Raw genomic sequence first — 7809 nt, 5'->3', positions numbered from 1 at the left:
TATCACAACCTCACATCGTATCTCAACATCCTCACTACCGCCTCATCCTTCAACTCCAATGCATATGAAATGCTCAACAATAATTAATGCAATGCAATATGTATATAAATCGTAACGTAAATCAACAACCAGAATCCAGTCAACACAATTCAACATCGATAATAGAGTAAGTGTATTTCCCTACCTCAAAGTGCCAAAGAATCCAATTAAGCGATTAAGCGATCCAAAAATAAAGCAATGAATTTGATTATCGATCCTTCACGAATTCGTCACCTAAAACAATTATAATAATTATAATGACTAACTACTAAATATAGTAATTTCCCAAAATAGAAGCTTTCCCGTAATACAATCCCGACACCAACTTATGCCCAATTGGTAATTAAAATAACCCGATTAGTATCTGACCCAATTTCCCAAAATAGAAGGTTATTAAGTAGAATTTCTTAAAATGGAACTTTCCCGATATAGTAACTTTTCTCTTCTAACAAACCCGACTCAAAAATCCGTCTTTAATTATTTACTTAACTCGGGAATTAAATTGGGTAATTAGTATGATAATTAAATGAATTATATGATTAAAATAATCCGAATCAAATATTGAACAACTCAACAATCCCGGCTTAAAACCCGTCTTTCATTAATTAAATAACTCGGAATATAAATTAATTAATTAATTAAGCATACGGCCAATTACTAATTTTAACGATTAAACTATGAAAAACCCGCATCGAAACTAAAACCAACTCACGCATTAACACTACCCATACTTCACTCTCGCCCATACCCTTAGCCGCCACCAGAACCACCACGACAACCACCAGCAGTGGTCCCCACTTCAACCCCACCACCGGCAACCAACCCCACCAGGGTCGACTCACGCCGGCGAGTCACACCAGGGGCGTCTTTTGGCCTGGTTCACCGAGCATCATCACCAACACCCTCTCTTTCTCTCCTTTCCTCCACCGCAACCAACAACTATTCACTACCCAACCACCACCATTCAACTCGTCACTCACCCAAGTACCCAGACACGGTGTCACCACTGTTCGACCTCCCCCGAGTCCACAGTGGTGCCACCCCCAACTTAACCGTCTAACCCGTCTGAAAACGCATAAGTTAACCCGTGTATAAAACCCGTTTGCCACCCCTGTCGACAACACCTACTGCCACCATTTCAACCACCCAAAACCACCATGAACACCACCACTACACTCGTCTCCCACCACTCTACTCCTATACCCTTTCAACAACCACCATAAACAAACCTATAAGACACGAAACCATGACCAACAACTCGACATAAAAACAAAACAGAGGAAAACGAGTTGTTCTTACCATCTTTCTGCCACCACCACGGCCACCACGGCCACCCACGGTTGTCGACCAAGGCACCTAGACCTTCCTTGCAGTGCCATCAACCTCCACTGCTCTCTCTCTCTCTCTCGTTTTGCGTGAAGTTGGCGTTTGGTGTAGGTGAAGAAGCAAGCATGTGGTTGATTATGTAAAGAATAGTAAAGAATGAAAAAGGAAGAAAGTGGAAGATAGGTATGGACGGTTGGTGTAAAGAATATGGTAGGCTTTTGTAAAGAATTAATAAAGAAGAAAAAGAAGATGTGGTAGGCTTGAAATGGTAGGCGTGCAAGAAAGAAATAAGAAGGAAAAAGAAGGTATGGTGGTAGTATTAGAATAATAACAATATTAGAATAATAATAATATATAATAAAAATGGTATATTTTAATAAACGTAGGTAGGTGCGACGTGTAGTCAAAATATGATAGGTCGAGAAAGGTTAGACTCACATTTCGAATTTCATATAAACCCGTCACAATTAACTTATATCGGTACAACGCGGTTAATTAAAATAATTTACGTAATTATCGACTCATCAATTATCCCGCCTTAATTAGTAATATAAAATGTATAATAATTAATATATAATAATATCCGTTTAATAATATCCGTTTAATTATATACGTTTGATTCAATAATATACGTTTAATTCAATAATATCCGATTAATTTATTATATAAAAATACGGGGTATTACAGTCTTCCCCCCTTAAAATGAACTTCGTCCCGAAGTTCGCTCCCATACTCAAACCTCAGAAGGGTATTGCATACCGTACTTACGGACGTTACGCATTTCTAACATGGTCAACACACACTTTTGACACATCAATTAAACCTTACAAATACGAAATGTTACATTCTGCCCTCCTAAAAATAAACTTCGTCCCGAAGTTTAACTCGTCTTTTCTTAATCCAACTAACTGTAACTAATAACTACCTGAGAACACAATTGTATAACACTATATAATCATATGAGAACACCATCATCTTTCCATCTCAATTCCGATCTCAAACTCAATACCAGTAGTTTAATCACACTCTCCTTTTGCACATCAACCAACTAACAGAAGTAGGAACAAATCATATAGAACTCCTTTGTATAGGTACCCTCACAACGAAACATCAACTTGGTCAAAACTACAATCTACAAACGAGTGCAAATTAAGCGTTAAGATTTTACAATCCTCCCCAACTAAAAACATGGTTACGTCCTCGTAACCTTCATTATTATAACCAAAGTTCTCAACTACTGCCAACCACTGAAAGAGGCTACCGTTACCAGTACAAATCATTAGTAATTATTCATTTCACCAATTATCGTAATCTTATACCTTAGAAACATAGGGAATCAATCAACCTTAGAAAAGAATTAGGGTCAACACTTGATAAATCGATTTATGAAAATTTATAACATAATAGGTCCAATCTGACTTTCCTTTACTTATTGTACAGATTTAGGTCAAGACACAGAATCACCAATAAAATGAAAACAACCAGTTTCGACATTCGTAACTAACCACAACCCACCAATTCGCTACATGAATGAACAACATGACTAAATTAATCCACTACTTGTGACTCCGTTCTAGTTTCTTTCCCCAGACTTGCAATTATCATGAACCATACAATCAGACACTGGCTGGAAATCTCATTCCGAATTTATACTCACACGACAAAATTTAGCTTCATTTTCAAAACTTTTACCTTCCTACTGGACGGTGAATAAAGTTCTTAACATAATTCTTAATAACATATTTCACCCCTTGATTAGAAATCAATTTAAGCTTATTCAATTTTACTCATACTATCATGCTGACAATGTTATCAGCTAAGTTTTAAATTTGATCACTTGTTAAGATACCAAATTACTGGACAAGCGTGTTACTATCGTCATATAAAATATTATAAATTCTCATTATTAAAGCTCATGAATTAACCAAATAATTGTATGAAAACTCAACCTAGAATACACATTTTACAATTCATGATTCATGTCGTAATTTTCAAAGATCACGATTAAATAATTGTTCGATTAAAACTTGTTTCATATTACTTTTATAAAACACGGTGAGTTCAAAACACAGGGAAATAGGATAAGGTTTAAAGCACCAGAATTCCATTTTTAAAGAATTTTACAACTTAGTTGGTCTAAACAAACATGTGACAACAATTGATCCAAAACTTGGGTCAGTTTGTAAAATTTATCATTTAATATTGAGACATCAAGATTTTTCGTGGCTTATTAATTTGAAAACATATGCGAATCTTCCGATCGATGGAGTTGGAATTATGAGAAAATTATTAATATAATTTAAATGAGGATTTTTACAAAATCGTTGGTCAAAACGTCACTGCACAAGAACTTCCTGACCACAGCCCACCAAAATATTTATTACTCCTAATCCGTATATCCTATAAGCATGAAACCAACGTCAAATGAACACTAACTCACGGGGCTATCTCTCGTAAAATTTTCATCCATGGGTAATAAACAGAAAGGAAATGGTAGTAAGGTCAATTAAAGAGTAACATCAACTAAACGAGTTTCAGCACTATGTCATTCATTTTCTATATCCCAATTCTTACAACTATACTATCGATACTAACCCATACCAACTCAAATCTCACATTGTACTTACGTAATCATCTATCCCATAGAATCCCTTCGCATCTCGATCTATTCCGTATATCTAATCACGATTGCTATGACTATAAACATGCAATTCAAATAGTGTTTCTAATTACTATCACAATACTATACTAGCATGGCTTTGGGATCACATAACCGCATATTACTTAGTCATAGTAGTGCTATCAACACATCATTCATACAATTTACTTACCGTAGCGTTGTCCTGCAATAATCAGTGCATCAATCAATTAAGAACTTAGGCAACGATATATAAATTTCTGTTCAACCTCAAGCAACTTTCTACCCTTTCTCTCATATACCCTCAGGGTTTTCCGAGTCAAACTGAGAGGGCCACTGGTTCGGTGTGAGGGGGCCCCTAACTCAAACCTTACCTCAGTGTGCTCCTAACGATTCTATCCGGTGTTCATTTTATTTAGACTCTTCCTATGTTCATTGGGCTCATTGGTTTAGGCCTGAGGATCGTTCGCTCTGATACCACTTTGTAACACCCCGGTTTATAAAAGAAGTCCTCGTCAAGACATTCCCTCATAAAACGGACTGTTACCATCTCGGTTTCCCGAGGTAGTAGATAACAAAGTCCAACTCACCAAAGTACTTTAAATAAAAACTTTAATGATTAAATAAGTCTTACAATTTTTAATCAACTAGAACCTAATGTAAAAATAAATACAACTCGCAGCGGAAATTAAATAAGTGATATAACTACATTTGTGATCTAGACTCCTGCAGGTCCGAAAGCTCACACGTCCAAGCTCCCCATATCCAAATAACTCAAAACCCGCTATTTAAATCGCTCCCCCTTTAACCGGAAATATTAAATGGTTCACCACAGGATGCCATCAATTAAAGCGGGCATCAATTTTATTTTGACACAGAAGCAAACACGTCAACCAATGGTTGAGTAGGAAAACCAATAAAACAAGAATATGATATGCATGATACTCCGTCACCTCCTTATCCGCCTCAACTCAATCTCATATCTCATATCTCATTTCTCATTTCTCTTTTATCTCACGGACCGATTAACGGCAATCACGGACCCACTTAAGGGCAATCACGGACCCATTTAAGGGCAATCACGGACCCACTTAAGGGCAATCACGGACCCATTTAAGGGCAATCACGGAGCCCGAAGGCCAATACTGTTTATCACAACCTCACATCGTATCTCAACATCCTCACTACCGCCTCATCCTTCAACTCCAATGCATATGAAATGCTCAACAATAATTAATGCAATGCAATATGTATATAAATCGTAACGTAAATCAACAACCAGAATCCAGTCAACACAATTCAACATCGATAATAGAGTAAGTGTATTTCCCTACCTCAAAGTGCCAGCAATCCAATTAAGCAGTTAAGCAGTCCCGAAAATAAAGCAATGAATTTGATTATCGATCCTTCACGAATTCGTCACCTAAAACAATTATAATAATTATAATGACTAACTACTAAATATAGTAATTTCCCAAAATAGAAGCTTTCCCGTAATACAATCCCGACACCAACTTATGCCCAATTGGTAATTAAAATAACCCGATTAGTATCTGACCCAATTTCCCAAAATAGAAGGTTATTAAGTAGAATTTCTTAAAATGGAACTTTCCCGATATAGTAACTTTTCTCTTCTAACAAACCCGACTCAAAAATCCGTCTTTAATTATTTACTTAACTCGGGAATTAAATTGGGTAATTAGTATGATAATTAAATGAATTATATGATTAAAATAATCCGAATCAAATATTGAACAACTCAACAATCCCGGCTTAAAACCCGTCTTTCATTAATTAAATAACTCGGAATATAAATTAATTAATTAATTAAGCATACGGCCAATTACTAATTTTAACGATTAAACTATGAAAAACCCGCATCGAAACTAAAACCAACTCACGCATTAACACTACCCATACTTCACTCTCGCCCATACCCTTAGCCGCCACCAGAACCACCACGACAACCACCAGCAGTGGTCCCCACTTCAACCCCACCACCGGCAACCAACCCCACCAGGGTCGACTCACGCCGGCGAGTCACACCAGGGGCGTCTTTTGGCCTGGTTCACCGAGCATCATCACCAACACCCTCTCTTTCTCTCCTTTCCTCCACCGCAACCAACAACTATTCACTACCCAACCACCACCATTCAACTCGTCACTCACCCAAGTACCCAGACACGGTGTCACCACTGTTCGACCTCCCCCGAGTCCACAGTGGTGCCACCCCCAACTTAACCGTCTAACCCGTCTGAAAACGCATAAGTTAACCCGTGTATAAAACCCGTTTGCCACCCCTGTCGACAACACCTACTGCCACCATTTCAACCACCCAAAACCACCATGAACACCACCACTACACTCGTCTCCCACCACTCTACTCCTATACCCTTTCAACAACCACCATAAACAAACCTATAAGACACGAAACCATGACCAACAACTCGACATAAAAACAAAACAGAGGAAAACGAGTTGTTCTTACCATCTTTCTGCCACCACCACGGCCACCACGGCCACCCACGGTTGTCGACCAAGGCACCTAGACCTTCCTTGCAGTGCCATCAACCTCCACTGCTCTCTCTCTCTCTCTCGTTTTGCGTGAAGTTGGCGTTTGGTGTAGGTGAAGAAGCAAGCATGTGGTTGATTATGTAAAGAATAGTAAAGAATGAAAAAGGAAGAAAGTGGAAGATAGGTATGGACGGTTGGTGTAAAGAATATGGTAGGCTTTTGTAAAGAATTAATAAAGAAGAAAAAGAAGATGTGGTAGGCTTGAAATGGTAGGCGTGCAAGAAAGAAATAAGAAGGAAAAAGAAGGTATGGTGGTAGTATTAGAATAATAACAATATTAGAATAATAATAATATATAATAAAAATGGTATATTTTAATAAACGTAGGTAGGTGCGACGTGTAGTCAAAATATGATAGGTCGAGAAAGGTTAGACTCACATTTCGAATTTCATATAAACCCGTCACAATTAACTTATATCGGTACAACGCGGTTAATTAAAATAATTTACGTAATTATCGACTCATCAATTATCCCGCCTTAATTAGTAATATAAAATGTATAATAATTAATATATAATAATATCCGTTTAATAATATCCGTTTAATTATATACGTTTGATTCAATAATATACGTTTAATTCAATAATATCCGATTAATTTATTATATAAAAATACGGGGTATTACAGTTACCATATTCAATTTCTGACCCAAATAAAAAGTATTAAACCAATTTCAACGAGTATCCGATTTTCACCTAAGAATGGTTTATCGCACACCGAGAGCCATAAATGTCATCAGTTGTTTCTCAAAAGTTTTGAGGCTACTTGTCCTGACCTAAGAAACCGTCGATCGGTGTGATTTACAGACAATTTTGTTCGGGGAGACTGATATCCCAAAAATCGTGTATTACACTTCATTTTGAGCCGTTCAGGACGCCGTATCGGGTCGTATTTCTTTTTATCCTGGTTTTTCCACCTCGTCTCCGAAGCCGCTTCACGAATAACCCTATTTAATTCACACACCAAATAACAAGTATTAAACTAATTATAACAAGTTTCCGATTTGCGCCTAAGAATAGTTTATGGCACACCGACAATTACAAATGTCATCAGTTGCCCCTGCAAATTTTTAAGGCTGTTTTTTCTGACCCGAGAAACTGTTCGTGTAAATTAGGACATTTTTGTTCCGAAACCCTGATATTCCGAAAATCGTGTATTAAACACTTCATTTTGAGCCGTTCAAGAGGCTGTATCTGGTCGTGTGTCATTTTACCCCGGTTTTTCCACCTCG

At 37.4% G+C, this 7809-nt stretch overlaps 1 long non-coding RNA gene across 1 annotated transcript; it reads right to left on the bottom strand.

The window, feature by feature from the left end:
• Positions 1 to 215: 215 nt before the first annotated feature.
• LOC141646914 (uncharacterized) lies at positions 216 to 7199 on the bottom strand. Its single transcript, XR_012545648.1, has 3 exons — positions 6492 to 7199; positions 1339 to 5426; positions 216 to 273 (listed from the first exon to the last, which is right to left on the bottom strand). It is a non-coding gene; the product is annotated as an uncharacterized LOC141646914 (long non-coding RNA).
• Positions 7200 to 7809: the final 610 nt, after the last annotated feature.

The sequence above is a fragment of the Silene latifolia genome, chromosome 3 (assembly GCF_048544455.1).
Source record: "Silene latifolia isolate original U9 population chromosome 3, ASM4854445v1, whole genome shotgun sequence".
NCBI classification, from domain to species: domain Eukaryota; kingdom Viridiplantae; phylum Streptophyta; class Magnoliopsida; order Caryophyllales; family Caryophyllaceae; genus Silene; species Silene latifolia.
This window is presented reverse-complemented; position numbering and strand designations above follow the sequence as displayed.